Source organism: Helianthus annuus, chromosome 12 (genome assembly GCF_002127325.2).
Source record: "Helianthus annuus cultivar XRQ/B chromosome 12, HanXRQr2.0-SUNRISE, whole genome shotgun sequence".
Lineage (NCBI taxonomy): Eukaryota > Viridiplantae > Streptophyta > Magnoliopsida > Asterales > Asteraceae > Helianthus > Helianthus annuus.
In genome coordinates, this window is record NC_035444.2 from 42,369,790 (window position 1) to 42,386,633 (window position 16,844).

Sequence of the window (16,844 nt, forward strand, 5' to 3'; positions counted from 1 at the left end):
TCGACCCATCAACACTTGTTTCCATTTTTTGCGTTACTCATCATTCTGCTATCGAACTATTCAGGCTAACCCTACTCTCAAGCGCTCCCCTCAATCCATCAATCAACCGCTGTGAGTATACTCGAACCCTTTTTGCTTTAACTCTTTTGGGTGTTACATACGTTACTTATCTAAATCACAATCGAACACACTACTCAATTACTTTATGCGCTAACCGTTCTGAATGTATTACGTGACTAAATGAATGCTTGTTGTTATGTTTACACGTGGAATGCTGTATACCTGCCTTAACGACGTAGTACTATAGTTTGGACTCAGCACCCGTTCACACGGGGGTTGTTAAGGACAATTACTTGCATGGATTACGGTGGTAGTCCTGTATTGCGAACTGTCTCGGACAGTCAACCCGCAGTCATTGGTATCGATAGATCCATGTCGATAATTAACATGCTTCGTTTTCCTCTGTGTACGTGCTGGTTATGCGTAAACTATTTCGAACTCTATATGCTATTATCAAACTTGTAAGCTCACCTTTACATCATATGTATTGACTTTATTTTAACGTATGCGACAGGTGTTTAAGATGCATTCTTGCTAGGGAAGCGAGGCTAGAATAAAGCTCTAGAGCCCCCCAACAAATAGTTGTCTGTAGAGGTCAAACTAGGGGTCTTTAGAAGCAGATAAACAATATTTATTTTTACATTTGAAATCTGAGTTGTCGGAACAGAACACTTGACTGGTTGTTATCTGTAATAAGTTGTTTATTTATTTGGGATACGGTATGGGACGTATCATTTAACTAAATAGTAATAATAGTTGTTGTGGAAACTTCTGGACAATCTGTTTCACTCAGTGCCATGCCCCGATGATTCCGCCATCGGTTGGGGTGTGACAGATTGGTATCAGAGCCATAACTATAGGGAATTAGGCTAGACACGACCTAGTCCGGGTCGTTGTCTTAGAGACCTAGACTATAGTTAGGAACCAACAGACCGAGTTTATGTGATATATCCTGCCATAACTCGCCTACTCTACACTATCACTACACTCGAATTTTCAAATAGAGTCAAGCGATTTAGTTAGGATTAGGTGTGAAAACCGCAAACCCTCGATCAAATTGCTTGGTCAAATGCTGATTTTATCAATTTATCAATGATTTCCTCATTATTTTCAATAACGAATGAGGAGAATTATACCAAATCAGGAGTGAAATCCATATTTTGATGAATAATCTCCTCAATTTTGCTAAAACAAGGAAGAAGTTGCTAAGCTAGGGGTGAAACCCTAACCTTGACAACTTGTTCTGATTTTCATTTTATCTCACCAAAGCCTCGACGGACTCCAACGACCTGAACTCATGAGTACGACCTAGGGAAAACGTGCTGAACGACCAAGAATCGAGGCAGAAACACAATCCCGAAAGTCAAAACGTGACGACAAGTCTACTGCGAATAGTCGAATCGCTTTGGGTAGTCGATGTCTAATAGCCGCAGACAATCTAATTTTCGATTTTATGTGTTTCGATTCTGAGCCCGCAACTGCCGACTCTGATGATTCGTCGATTTTATGTGCTTTATGTGCAATTACCTGTTTATGTGCTTGAATTTTGGAGGATTACTCGATTTTTGCTATCGCTTCGATCGACACACACGACTCGCATTTGCTATTCCATCTCAAGACGATAACAAGTCGCTTGTCACACCCCGATTTCCACGTGTTTCACCGGTGGGCCCGGTGGGGGATTACCGTGACGTAGTTGGCAACAATATAGTCAAACCACACAATATATAAATGCACAGCGGAAGCATAAAGATAAAATATATTCCAACCCTTGAATGTAATATCGAAGTATCACAATTGTCGAAATATAATCCACAGAGGATCAAAATAAAATATAAGTATTGTTCAACAAATGTAAGCATCTTAAGCTTGCGAGACTCTTTATTGATGCTAAGGAGAAATATCCAGCAAATTACACTTAGAACCTGCATTTAATCTTTTTAGGGAAAATACGTCAGTTTACACTGGTAAATACATTCAACCGACACTTTTGTAAAATGTTTCATAAAACTGATTTGAATGCACAGGGTACAAACTATTTATAACTTGGGAGAATTTATAATTAAATCTTGTAAAAGAATTACATGTTTACTATGCGTTCGGTCGCCCTGGTCGTGCCGGGTTAAAGGTTAATAGACACGCCACAAAGCATAAAGCCGTGGCGGGAAAACCAACGGTTATACCTTTAATAATATAGACACATTACGGGTGTACGCCTACACCCGTGTGTCGGGGTCGTGGCCATTTCATAAAATGATGCCAAGGATATCCGGGACATGGTCATTAAGATCCCAAAGGCGTAAAGCCAACAAAACAAGTTTTTAAACGGGTCACATTGATAATACCCAACTACTAATGAGTTGGGGTCAACTGCCCGACCAAGCGGTATTTTAAATACCGTATCCCAAGCCCGTATAACGGAAAATAAGTTAAAAGTATTTACCTGAGCAAGTATTAATCCTTAATAAACAATGTAAGTTTCTTTTACTGGTCTCCTATTCTGGAACGAAGGTTTAAATCAACCTATTAGAATCCTAACGGGTCTTTAATTTAGCCTTAGCTTAGACCGGTCAGTTTCAAAGGATATTTACGGTTTAATCGCGTGAAAGGCGAAAACCGGGAATGGAATGTGATTCAGACCCGACAAGTTTGAAGACTTGTTTTATATGGGTAATATAATCACACTCTGGATTTTGAGGTCAAAACAATAAGGTTTGACCCGTTTCGGCTAGTTTATGTAAACTAGTTACATAAGCCGAACCGTGCACGCAAAAAGGCGTAACGGGTAACCGCAAGAGTCCTACACAAGTTTCCTAAGTCAATATGCTTTAAAAAGGTTGTGGTATAAGTAGGATACCTTCCGTAATGCCCGTAACGAGTTTAAATCCATTATATGCCCCGTAGGGGTATTTCGGTCATTTTAAAGATTATAAAAGAGGTTTCTGAGTTCTACAGGAAATCTGAGTTTCCCGAACAGTTTATAAATCCCAAAATACTCTATTTATTATTTAAAATCAGTAGCAACTGGAATCGGGTCAAAAGACCTTGTAGAACTTAAGTTATGCTCGAAAAGGGTATATTCGGTATTTACCGAACCGATGCCATAACCGCAGGTTATGAGCAGGTTAAAAATAATTAAAAATCTTTAAAAATTCCAAAATATTATTTTACATCAGTGTGTAAAAGGTTTGGTGTCGAAATCTGGGTCTAGATAGGCGTTATGCTAATTGCGCCATTTAATTACTAAAGTTTCCGTAATTGCGCTATTTAGCATAACTCCTATTCTGGACCTCGGATTGACGTGAAATTTTAGGGACATGCTTAGAAATCAGGGACTAAGGTTATTGTCCTTTCACATGTCCAAAATTCTCGTTTTAAATTGAAAAGGGCGTTACGGTCAACTTTTAAGCATTTAACGGAAATGTGCTAAAGACTCGGACAAACAATGAACCAGTCACAGAGGGTTATACCATCATGTAACCTGGTCCTAAGAGAGTCCTAAGGCATATCTAAATCATACCATAACGGGTCAGAACTGAAGTCAAAGCAAAAGTCAAAGTTTTGCGACTTTCGGCTCCGAACCGGGTCAAAACAGTAAATGGTCGGATCAAACAAGCTTAGACTAGTTAATATACTTATTATCATGTTATATGAGTGTTAAAACAGGTTACACGCCATCTACATTACTGATTATGCTTAAAATCGCAAAATAGCATTCTGTTGACTTTTTCTAAGCAAGTTTGACTCGACATTCGGACTAGTTAGAGTGGGAATCAGAGGGTGCCCTTTTTGGGGTTTAATTCCCACATGATTACCAACATATAAATACTTTTGATTCGACAAACCACAGGACCATTTGTGATTTATCGTAAAGTCAATCGTTAATTACGACGGATTGACTTTTAAGCTAAAACTATGGTAAACTAAGCCACAAAGGGTTAGGCATACTTACAGAAGCTTGGTGCACGACTAGAGATGATAGAAGAATGCTTTTGAGCTCCAGAAATGAGCAGATGAGTTGTTTGAAGGTGTGATGAACAAAGGTGCACTACATTGCCTTTTATAGTGAAATTTTGGGCACAAGATCATTACAACTCAACCTATAATTGCTCATGGATGATCAGCAGGTGTCCCTGAGTGCTAGGGGGCACCCATGCTTCAATTAATGCATCCAAGGTCGGTTACAAGCTCAAACAGTGAATCTGTTCATGTTTACTGCATCTGGCGGTCTAACGCGGCCCGCCTTAAGGATTAGGCTAGGCTCACACGGGCCGCCTGAATCCTCATGTCAGTAAACGGATATTCACATGGCTCGCGGCCTGCATTAGCTTGCTTGTTTCTCTAACGCGGCCCGCCTGAGGCCTGTAAATCAAGATTTTCAAATCTTTTGCCATGATTAGCCTGACCTTTCGGTTTCGAAGGGGTAACTTTGCGATTTGGGCCTCGATTATTTACGAATAAGGGCCTCGTGGCTTTTACCCGCGCCGTTAAGTCCCCGGTTAGTTTAATTACTATCCGAAAAGCCTTATCTTTCATTGTTGACGCTTCTAACCCCTCGCATACGAAATTGATCATAACTTTCCCGTTTTAAAACGGAACTTCGCGAAATTTATATCGTATATTCCAGTGAGCGTAATTTACTGTTACAAAGCCTCGGGTTTGTCAAAGGGTCACTCAGAGGTATAAATTAAACATGTTGACACATTCAATCCCCGTAGTTTGTAATCTCTCACTTTCTTCCGCATTTCTTTCTGTACGATCCATGATTTATTCGTTTGAAGGTACGAGCATCATTTAGGGTTACTATACAGTACATTTATCCCTTGTTGACATTTTTAACCCTCGAATTTACATACTTTCAATATTTGTCAACTTTAGTCCTTTATTCAGTATTTAACACCACGTGTAAACTCAAGACACGTGTCAATACATTATTGGACGCAAAAATTTCGAGGTGTTACATCCTCACCCCTTAAAAGAAATCTCGACCTCGAGATGTATTGGAATAGGTGAGGGTACTTCTCCTTCATCGTGGACTCTACCTCCCACGTATACTCGGGACCTCTACGGGCATCCCATTTCACCTTAACAATTGGTATGTATTTCCTGCGAAGTTTCTTGACCTGTCGATCCTCGATCGACACAGGTTTCTCAACGAATTTTAAGCTCTCGTCGATGTGTACATTTGTATGCGGTATAACTAGTGATTCGTCAGCGAAACACTTTTTCAGGTTACAGATGTGGAACACATTGTGGATTCCACTAAGCTCTTCCGATAAGTTTAATTTGTAGGCAACCGATCCGACACGTTCGATTACCTCGAAAGGTCCAATATATCTCGGGCTTAGTTTGCCTTTCTTACCGAATCGCATCACCCCTTTCCAGGGTGATACCTTAAGTAATACCTTGTCGTCTACTTCGAAATTGAAAGGTTTACGCTTTAAATCTGCGTAGCTCTTCTGCCTGTCTCGGGCAGCTTTCAATCGATCGCGAATTTGGACAATCTTGTCCGTTGTTTCGAATATTATATCAGGTCCTGTCATTTGGACATCTCCAACTTCTGCCCAACAAACGGGCGTTCTACATTTTCTACCATATAAAGCTTCAAAAGGTGCAGCCTTAATGCTTGTGTGGTAGCTATTGTTATAGGAGAATTCGACTAATGGTAGGTGGTTATCCTAACTGCCACCTAAGTCGATTGCACATGCACGGAGCATGTCTTCTAGTGTTTGGATTGTACGCTCACTCTGTCCATCTGTCTGAGGGTGGTAAGCCGTACTGAAGTTTAGCTGCGTGCCCAAGGATTGCTGGAAGCTTTTCCAAAAGTGTGACATGTACCTGGTATCTCTATCAGAGATGATAGACACAGGCACGCCATGAAGGGCTACAATCTTGTCTACAAACAATGGGCTAATATATCGGAGCTATGAGTCTCCTTTATGGGTAGGAAATGTGCTGACTTGGTCAGTCTATCAACTATCACCCATATTGTATCGTTTCCCTTCTTTGTCTTTGGTAACTTGGTGATGAAATCCATCGTTACCATCTCCCACTTCCATTCGGGAAGTTTAGGCTGTTGTAGCAAGCCTGACGGCTTTTGATGCTCAGCTTTCACTTGCGCACAAGTCAAGCACTTTGCTACATAGGTGGCTATAGACTTTTTCAAGCCTATCCACCAGAAATTTGCCTCTAAGTCCTGGTACATCTTATCAGCACCAGGATGAACGGAATATCGGGAACTATGGGCTTCCCGAAGGATAACGTCACGAAGACCTCCATAAATAGGAACCCATATCCTTCCATTCAATCTCAGAATTCCGTCCTTGCCATGGGATAACTGCTCCTCAGTTACCCCTAGCTTTTCGTTTGGATAGTTAGCTTCTGACACAGCTTCTTTCTGTGCAGCTAACAATCGTTCATTCAGACTGTTCTTTATTTCAATGCTCTTGGCATTGATCCTTATTGGCTTCACTCTCTCCTTCCTGCTCAAGGCATCTGCGACTACATTGGCCTTGCCTGGATGGTATCTTATTTCACAGTCATAGTCGTTCAGAGTTTCCATCCAATGTCGCTGCCTCATATTCAGGGCCTTCTGATTGAACAGATGCTGAAGGCTTTTGTGATCAGAATAGATCACAAATTTAATGCCATAAAGGTAATGCCTCCATAGTTTTAGTGCAAATACAACGGCACCCAACTCCAAGTCGTGGGTGGTGTAGTTCTTTTCATGCACCTTTAATTGTCGCGAAGCATAGGCAATCACCTTGCCCCTCTGCATAAGCACACAACCCATTCCGGTGTGCGATGCATCGCAATATACGACGAATTCTTCCATTCCGTCTGGCAATGTCAACATTGGAGCATTGCTCAGCTTTTGCTTGAGGATATCAAAAGCTTCTTGCTGCTTAGGGCCCCAATTAAATTTTATACTCTTCTTAGTTAAAGAAGTTAGGGGTGCAGTAATTCTCGAGAACTCTTCGATGAAGCGTCTGTAGTACCCTGCTAGACCTAGGAAACTGCAAATTTCCGTAGGTGTCTTTGGCTCCTGCCAGTTCATGACGGCTTCAACTTTAGCGGGATCCACCTGGATACCACGCTCGCTGACTACATGTCCAAGGAACTGGACTTCTCGTAGCCAAAAGTCACATTTAGAAAACTTGGCATAAAGCTTTTCTTGATGAAGCAGTTTAAGGATACATCGAAGATGCTTTTCGTGGTCAGCTTGACTCTTCGAGTAGATAAGGATGTCGTCGATGAAGACAATGACAAATTTATCCAAATAAGGTTTGCAAACGCGATTCATGAGATCCATGAATGCGGCAGGTGCATTAGTGATCCCAAAAGGCATCACTAGGAACTCGAAATGACCATATCGAGTCCTAAATGCAGTTTTGTGCACGTCTTCGTCCTTGACCTTCAATTGATGGTACCCTGACCTTAGGTCAATCTTGGAGAAGTAACTCTCCCCTTGCAACTGATCGAACAGGTCGTCGATCCTGGGCAGAGGATACCTATTCTTGATTGTAACTTTATTCAGCTCACGGTAATCGATGCATAGACGCATCGAACCGTCTTTCTTTTTGACGAAGAGGATTGGCGCTCCCCAAGGAGATGAACTCGGCCTAATAAAACCCTTGGCTAGCAGATCATCTAACTGCATCCTCAATTCTTTCATTTCCGTGGGTGCCAATCTACAAGGTGCTCTCGCAATCGGCGTGGCTCCTGGAATGATGTCTATACTGAATTCCACTTGCCTATTTGGTGGCAAACCAGGCAGTTCTTCCAGGAAAACTTCAGGATAGTCGGATATGACTGGGATGTCTTCAATTATGGGTTTCTCCTCACCGATGATTACCTGTGCCATATAAATGACACATCCTTTCTTCAAACAGCTGGACGCCTTTAGCATAGATACTTGTGCAGGCAATCCATGTCGAGTATCTCCTTGGATGATAAGTGGTTCTCCAGACAGAGTCTTGATTACCACTTGTTTCTGGTTGCACACGATTTGGGCTTGGTTATGCGATAACCAATCCATACCCAATACTACGTCGAAACCAGCGAGTTTAAAGGGTAACAGGGACAGAGGAAATGAGTGGTTCCTAATGGACATAACACATCCTTCTAACACAGTTGAAACTATCCCCATAGTCCCATCAGCTAGTTCTACTTCGTATTTTACATTCAGTGTTTTAACAAGCAATTTTAACAACTCGCAGAACTTATCATCCACAAAGGATTTATCTGCTCCAGAATCAAATAAGACTCTTGCGAAAACATCATTGATAAGGAACGTACCGGTTATGACATTGTCGTCTTGGATAGCCTCTTTAACATCCATCTTAAAGACCCTCGCATTGGTCTTCTTCCCATCTTCAGCCCTTTTTACATTCTTCGGGCAGTTCGTCTTGATATGCCCCTTCTCATTACAACTGTAACAAGTTTCATCCTTGAGTTTCTTGCACTCAAGAGTCCTATGCTCCGAGGACTTGCATATCCCACACGGCTTCGGTGGGGATTTCTTTTCAAACCTGCACCTTCCGAAGTGGTGCTTTTGACAAACCTTGCACAAGGGTTTGTCGCCTGACTGTCGGTCATTTTTCTTGTTCTCCGACCCCCTCTTGTTGTCACGATTTCCCCGATGCTTCTTGCTGGATCTACGTGAATCATCATCCTCACGTTTCCTCTTCTCACTATCAGCATTCCTCAACGACCTCTGCCTCACTGCATCAAGCGTGAGAGACAGAGATATATTTGCCACAGATCTGAAGGTAGCAGACCTAGAAGCCTTTACGCTAGCTTTTATTTCTGGGGCCAAACCCCCAATGAAGCGCGCAATCTGTTTGGGTTCCGGTGTTACAAGATACGGAACCAACCTTGACAGAGTGTTGAAGGTCGTGAGGTATGCCTGGCAATCCAGGTTCTTCATGACTAATGATAGGAAGTCAGATTCGATCTTTTCAACCTCGTGCTGAGGGCAGTAATTTTCCTTGATGAGAGCCATGAATTCCTCCCATGTCATGCTGTACAAAACAGCCTTCCCAGAGGCTTGAACCAGAGATCTCCACCACGCTAGGGCTTCACCCTTGAATGACTGTGAAACAAACTTCACCAAGTCTCTCTCTGCACAACCACTGATGTCCACCACAGTGTCCATCTCGTCTAACCAGGTCATACAATCTACAGCGCCCTTTTCCCCAGTGAAATCTCGGGGTTTGCAAGATACGAAATACTTATACGTGCAACCCCTGGCGCGAGGTGCATCATTGACCACTTTCTTCTCAGGGTGGACACTATTCTCATTGGACGAGTGCCTGTCGTCGTCCTTTTTAGGCTTAGACGGAGTTGAAGGTGGTTTGCTGAGAGATTTAGAGTGGGTTTTTGGCTTTGAGTGTGGTGTAGTTAGGGTTCTGCTTCGAGACTCGTTGTATTCTTCATACTGCCGATCCAAGGCTGCCTTAACAGCGTTGTCTACTAGAGCTTTCAATTCCGCGCCCGTTATATGTATCTGGGCGTTATCATTGCCATCCTCTTTTGAATGACTATTATCTCCACTTGGTTCCGCCATTGTAACTCGAATCTGCTACAGAAGATAATGACAATGTTTTATTTAGGAGTTTATTATGGAATTGTCTTTTATGGCAATTCATTAACCATGGTAAACAGAGACCATATTTGGTTAATTTGTTACTCACAGTTTATTTAGGATTTGAATATAACTTATCCTATTTACAAATAATATTGCTAGTGGCACAAAGCCTAGTCACAAGGACCTTTTTATAATATAAGCCGGGATTACAGAGAATCGAGGCATGGAGGTTTGAACCATAGTTCTTTTACCCCTTTTCTGACAGGGAGTCATAGACTACAACTGTCTTTTGTCTTATATGACAATAAGTATGGCCCGTGGGCACTATATTACTAATGGATGTTTTAAATAAATGATGATCTTTATTGACGATTTTAACCCATGATTTACAAATCATTAATTTGGGTTTTGGAATCCCTTAATGGATTCGTATATAAGAATGACGCGTGTGATTTTAACGAATCACATCTGCCAAGGATGTTAACATGTTTACAGAGGTTAACTAGAAATCTGAATCTTTTAATTAAGTCTTACCATCTTGGCCGGGTCTTATAATGACACCAAGCTAGGTTTCACTATTAAGATTCTTTAGTTAGGCAGATTAATTTAAAAGGAATGGTCCTTGTTTCATTGTGTATAATAACAAAAATGAAATTTATAACATATATTCCATTAATCACAATAATGGTTACACATTGCCCTAGACGGGACTTTTAAATATATAATTGCCTACGCAGAGGTTTACAGAAAATAAGTCCACGCAGGAACCAAATACATAGTTGGATGTCCGCACAGGGACTAAAAGATAAGTCCACACAGGGACTGAAATGCAATTGTCCACGCAGGGACTAAAAGATAAGTCCACACAGGGACTGAAATGCAATTGTCCACGCAGGGACTAAACACGATACATGTCCACGCAGGGACTTAATTGTAATAGTAAATACTATAGTACATAAAGAGACTAATGATCTCGTTTCTTCCTCCCTTTTAGTAGGTTTGCTAGCCTTTTAAGGAATCCACGATTAATTTTACGTTCTTGCTCAAAGTCTCGTTCCACTCGGTTTAGACGGTGGAGGATTTCTTCTTGCTCCGGTGGAGAAAAACGTGGCTGCTGCGACGGTTGTTGAACCGGAGGTCTAGGAGGTATTGGATACCCATGAGCTGAGTAATCTGTTCCCCAAAGGTTCCCATAAGCTCTGTCTGGATGGAGGGCATTGTAATTAGCCGCTACCACGTATGGGTCGGCATCATAATTATAGTTGTAGTGCGTGTGAGTTGGCTGCTCAAACGGGTTGTACGCGGTGGAACCGCCGTATGCTGGTATTGGATTGTCATAGCCGAATGGTGGTGGAGGTGGTGCAAATGGTGCAGAATTCACCTCTGCAGGGTGACCAGAAGGTTCCCCTAACTGTGGTTCTTCAGGCACTGGCGGAAAGTGACTTGCACTCGAGTGGCGAGGGGTGCTAAAATGGAATTCCCCTCCTCGGGTGGTCATCCGTGCGCCTGATCTCCTACGCCTTGGCGGATCTGGAAGTACTGGTTGAACTGGTGGCGGAGGAGGCGGTGGCGTAACTGCCACGAAACGCGAATCCTCGGAAGGATCCTGTTGCTGTTGCTGCTCATGAGGTGAGAAGTGATGAGAAGGTGTGAAGTACCAATCACACTGGTTAAACCTCGCCTGGTAACTGTCGGGACCTTGATAGGGCGTTCCATGGAAGGACGACCCATCAGAGATCTCGATAGGGTGGTTGGGAGTACCTCTTGCAGGTTCTATGGGATCCGTGTCTTCATCCATATCCACCGCATTATCTTCGGAGAAATGGTCTTCAGGTCCTAATGGGTTATAACCTATTGGTTCTTGTACATAATCAGCCGGGTTAAATCGGCCTTGAAAGAAAGGAGTAGGATCGCCATAGGAACGGTGCGATGCAGATCGTTGGAGAGGTATAAACGAAGGTTGAGGGTTATCGGGATTGTTCTCCGAATTTGGTCCAAAAGAGTGACGGTATGAAGGTGTCGAACTGTGCGAGGTAGAATGTCTTGCAGGCTCAAAGAGGTTTCTTCTACGTCTCTGAGGTTCTTCACTCCTTGTACTGGAAGGAGCTCGCATGTTCGAAGGTCCGGCCTCGTGATCATTATGAGTAATGATCGGCCCTTTGCCTCTTCCTCCTCTTCTAATTGCTGGTGGCATATTTCCTGCTCAACAAACTTTTAAATCACAATAAACAATAAAAGACAAACTGGAATAAAATTTCGAATTTGTCCTATGTTCTTGTCTAGACTCAAGTATGTGCAATTGTGTCATTTGAGATTAAACACATAAAGATAGTGTTTAATTTACACAACGTTGGCTCTGATACCAACCTGTCACACCCCGATTTCCACGTGTTTCACCGGTGGGCCCGGTGGGGGATTACCGTGACGTAGTTGGCAACAATATAGTCAAACCACACAATATATAAATGCACAGCGGAAGCATAAAGATAAAATATATTCCAACCTTTGAATGTAATATCGAAGTATCACAATTGTCGAAATATAATCCACAGAGGATCAAAATAAAATATAAGTATTGTTCAACAGACGTAGGCATCTTAAGCTTGCGAGACTCTTTATTGATGCTAAGGAGAAATATCCAGCCAATTACGCTTAGAACCTGCATTTAATCTTTTTAGGGAAAATACATCAGTTTACACTGGTAAATACATTCAACCGACACTTTTGTAAAATGTTTCATAAAATTGATTTGAATGCACAGGGCACAAACTCTTTATAACTTGGGAGAATTTATAATTAAATCTTGTAAAAGAATTACATGTTTACTATGCGTTCAGTCGCCCGGGTCGTGCCGGGTTAAAGGTTAATAGACACGCCACAAAGCATAAAGCCGTGGCGGGAAAACCAACGGTTATACCTTTAATAATATAGACACATTACGGGTGTACGCCTACACCCGTGTGTCGGGGTCGTGGCCATTTCGTAAAATGATGCCAAGGATATCCGGGACATGGTCATTAAGCTCCCAAAGGCGTAAAGCCAACAAAACAAGTTTTTAAACGGGTCACATTGATAATACCCAACTACTAATGAGTTGGGGTCAACTGCCCGACCAAGCGGTATTTTAAATACCGTATCCCAAGCCCGTATAACGGAAAATAAGTTAAAAGTATTTACCTGAGCAATTTAATCCTTAATAAACAATGCAAGTTTCTTTTACTGGTCTCTTATTCTGGAACGAAGGTTTAAATCAACCTATTAGAATCCTAACGGGTCTTTAATTTAGCCTTAGCTTAGACCGGTCAGTTTCAAAGGATATTTACGGTTTAATCGCGTGAAAGGCGAAAACCGGGAATGGAATATGATTCAGACCCGACAAGTTTGAAGACTTGTTTTATATGGGTAATATAATCACACTCTGGATTTTGAGGTCAAAACAATAAGGTTTGACCCGTTTCGGCTAGTTTATGTAAACTAGTTACAAAAGCCGAACCGTGCGCGCAAAAGGCGTAACGGGTAACCGCAAGAGTCCTACACAAGTTTCCTAATTCAATATGCTTTAAAGAGGTTGTGGTATCAGTAGGATACCTTCTGTAATGCCCGTAACGAGTTTAAATCCATTATATGCCCCGTAGGGGTATTTCGGTCATTTTAAAGATTATAAAAGAGGTTTCTGAGTTCTACAGGAAATCTGAGTTTTCCGAACAGTTTATAAATCCCAAAATACTCTATTTATTATTTAAAATCAGTAGCAACTGGAATCGGGTCAAAAGACCTTGTAGAACTCAAGTTATGCTCGAAAAGGGTATATTCGGTATTTACCGAACCGATGCCATAACCGCAGGTTATGAGCAGGTTAAAAATAATTAAAAATCTTTAAAAATTCCAAAATATTATTTTACATCAGTGTGTAAAAGGTTTGGTGTCGAAATCTGGGTCTAGATAGGCGTTATGCTAATTGCGCCATTTAATTACTAAAGTTTTCGTAATTGCGCTATTTAGCATAACTCCTATTCTGGACCTCGGATTGACGTGAAATTTTAGGGACATGCTTATAAATCAGGGACTAAGGTTATTGTCCTTTCACATGTCCAAAATTCTCGTTTTAAATTGAAAAGGGCGTTACGGTCAACTTTTAAGCATTTAACGGAAATGTGCTAAAGACTCGGACAAACAACGAACCGGTCACAGAGGGTTATACCATCATGTAACCTGGTCCTAAGAGAGTCCTAAGGCATATCTAAATCATACTATAACGGGTCAGAACTGAAGTCAAAGCAAAAGTCAAAGTTTTGCGACTTTCGGCTCCGAACCGGGTCAAAACAGTAAATGGTCGGATCAAACAAGCTTAGACTAGTTAATATACTTATTATCATGTCATATGAGTGTTAAAATAGGTTACACGCCATCTACATTACTGATTATGCTTAAAATCGCAAAATAGCATTATGTTGACTTTTTCTAAGCAAGTTTGACTCGACATTCGGACTAGTTAGAGTGGGAATCAGAGGGTGCCCTTTTAGGGGTTTAATGCCCACATGATTACCAACATATAACTACTTTTGATTCGACAAACAACTGGACCATTTGTGATTTATCGTAAAGTCAATCGTTAATTACGACGGATTGACTTTTAAGCTAAAACTATGGAAAACTAAGCCACAAAGGGTTAGGCATACTTACAGAAGCTTGGTGCACGACTAGAGATGATAGAAGAATGCTTTTGAGCTCCAGAAATGAGCAGATGAGTTGTTTGAAGGTGTGATGAACAAAGGTGCACTACATTGCCTTTTATAGTGAAATTTTGGGCACAAGATCACTACAACTCAACCTATAATTGCTCATGGATGATCAGCAGGTGTCCCTGAGTGCTAGGTGACATGTAGGGGGCGCCCATGCTTCAATTAATGCATCCAAGGTCGGTTACAAGCTCAAACAGTGAATCTGTTCATGTTTACTGCATCTGGCGGTCTAACGCGGCCCGCCTTAAGGATTAGGCTAGGCTCACGCGGGCCGCCTGAATCCTCATGTCAGTAAACGGATCTTCACATGGCTCGCGGCCCGCATTAGCTTGCTTGTTTCTCTAACGCGGCCCGCCTGAGGCCTGTAAATCAAGATTTTCAAATCTTTTGCCATGATTAGCCTGACCTTTCGGTTTCGAAGGGGTAACTTTGCGATTTGGGCCTCGATTATTTACGAATAAGGGCCTCGTGGCTTTTACCCGCGCCGTTAAGTCCCCGGTTAGTTTAATTACTATCCGAAAAGCCTTATCTTTCATTGTTGACGCTTCTAACCCCTCGCATACGAAATTGATCATAACTTTCCCGTTTTAAAACGGAACTTCGCGAAATTTATATCGTATATTCCAGTGAGCGTAATTTACTGTTACAAAGCCTCGGGTTTGTCAAAGGGTCACTCAGAGGTATAAATTAAACATGTTGACACATTCAATCCCCGTAGTTTGTAATCTCTCACTTTCTTCCGCATTTCTTTCCGTACGATCCATGATTTATTCGTTTGAAGGTACGAGCATCATTTAGGGTTACTATACAGTACATTTATCCCTTGTTGACATTTTTAACCCTCGAATTTACATACTTTCAATGTTTGTCAACTTTAGTCCTTTATTCAGTATTTAACACCACGTGTAAACTCAAGACACGTGTCAATACATTATTGGAAGCAAAAATTTCGAGGTGTTACATTGCTGAAATCTAGACAATATTATGCTATGATGTAAGCGTATGCTATACCCGACGTGCTAAACGATTATACTACATTACTCGATATGCTATTCGCGACCGCCATATACGGACGACACGCATGCTTTGAATAATAGGTTTATGTATTTTGACTGCTTCTGTGATTGAATGCGTATGTGATTAAGTACTTCTGTGATTATGTGCTCTACGTGCTTATGTGCTTCTGTGATTAAGTGAATCTGTGTTTCCATGCCTATGTGTTATATGATTCATGCTTTATTGAGTTCCTGAGCTTTAGTAAGTAGTAGACGTGTGAGGTGAGATTCGAATTGTTGTGTCTGAGCCATGCGACGATGTCTATTGCAGGCCATGTCGTCATCTGGACACCGAACCCCTCTTACCCGCCAAGAAAAGAGAGACAAGCGTCTCACTGCTATCATCGCCAAGCAAGTGGCAAAAGCTGTGAGCGAGGTGTATGAGAACGTCAGCAAATCATCTGAAGAGTCGCGAACCGATGCTCCTAAAGATGCTAACAAGACTGCCTTCAGCTTCAAACAGTTTAAGGCATGCGGACCAAAAGAGTTTACCGGGGAAGATGGCCCTACCGCTATGTTCCAATGGTTTGATTCGGTTGAAGTCACTCTGCGCCAAAGCGGCTGTCCGGAAAATCTCCGTACCCTAAATGTGACCGGCGTCTTCCAGTCCCGAGCTCTAGACTGGTGGACGGCCGAACGAAACAAACGCGGAAATGATGCAGCTTATGAGCTGACTTGGGAAGAGCTAAAGGCCATTATGATGGACGAATTCTGCCCTCCCCATGAACGCCAAAACTTGGAGGACGAGTTTTGGAACATCAAGCAGAAGGACGGAGACAACGCTGCCTTGACTGCTCGCTTCAAACAGCTTAGCATTATCTGTCCTGACCAAGTCAAGACGCCAGATATGGCCATCAAGAAGTATATTCGAGCTCTACCTGACTGTGTTTCCGACTTTGTTCATGCCGCCAAGCCGTCATCAATCGAGGAGACTTACTTGCTTGCCGCCGAGATCAATGACAAGCGGGTAAAAGCTGGAGTCTGGGATAAGCCCTCCAAGTCTCTGCATCAAGCTACTACTGCACCGACTGCCGACACCACCACTGCTCAACCCTCCAAGTCATCACGCCAAAAGAAGAAGCACAACAACAGCAGCTCCAGCAACAAGAACTGTGCTGTCACTACCACTGCTGCCCCTCTGCAAGCCGTACCGGCTCAGCAGCAGTTGCACCACCGACCAGCACCTCCTACTCAAGCACCGCCAGCAAAGCGTGCTTACACAGGTCCCCACCTGCTCTGCCCGACATGCTCGTATCATCATCCGGTGGGTCTCTCATGTCGTTTTTGCGCTCATTGCAACCTCTACGGTCACTTCACTGTGAATTGTCGCTATGGTCCCCGTACCGCCGCAACTCCTGCCGCCGCTCATCAAGCTCTACTCCCAGCCCCTCAAGGCCA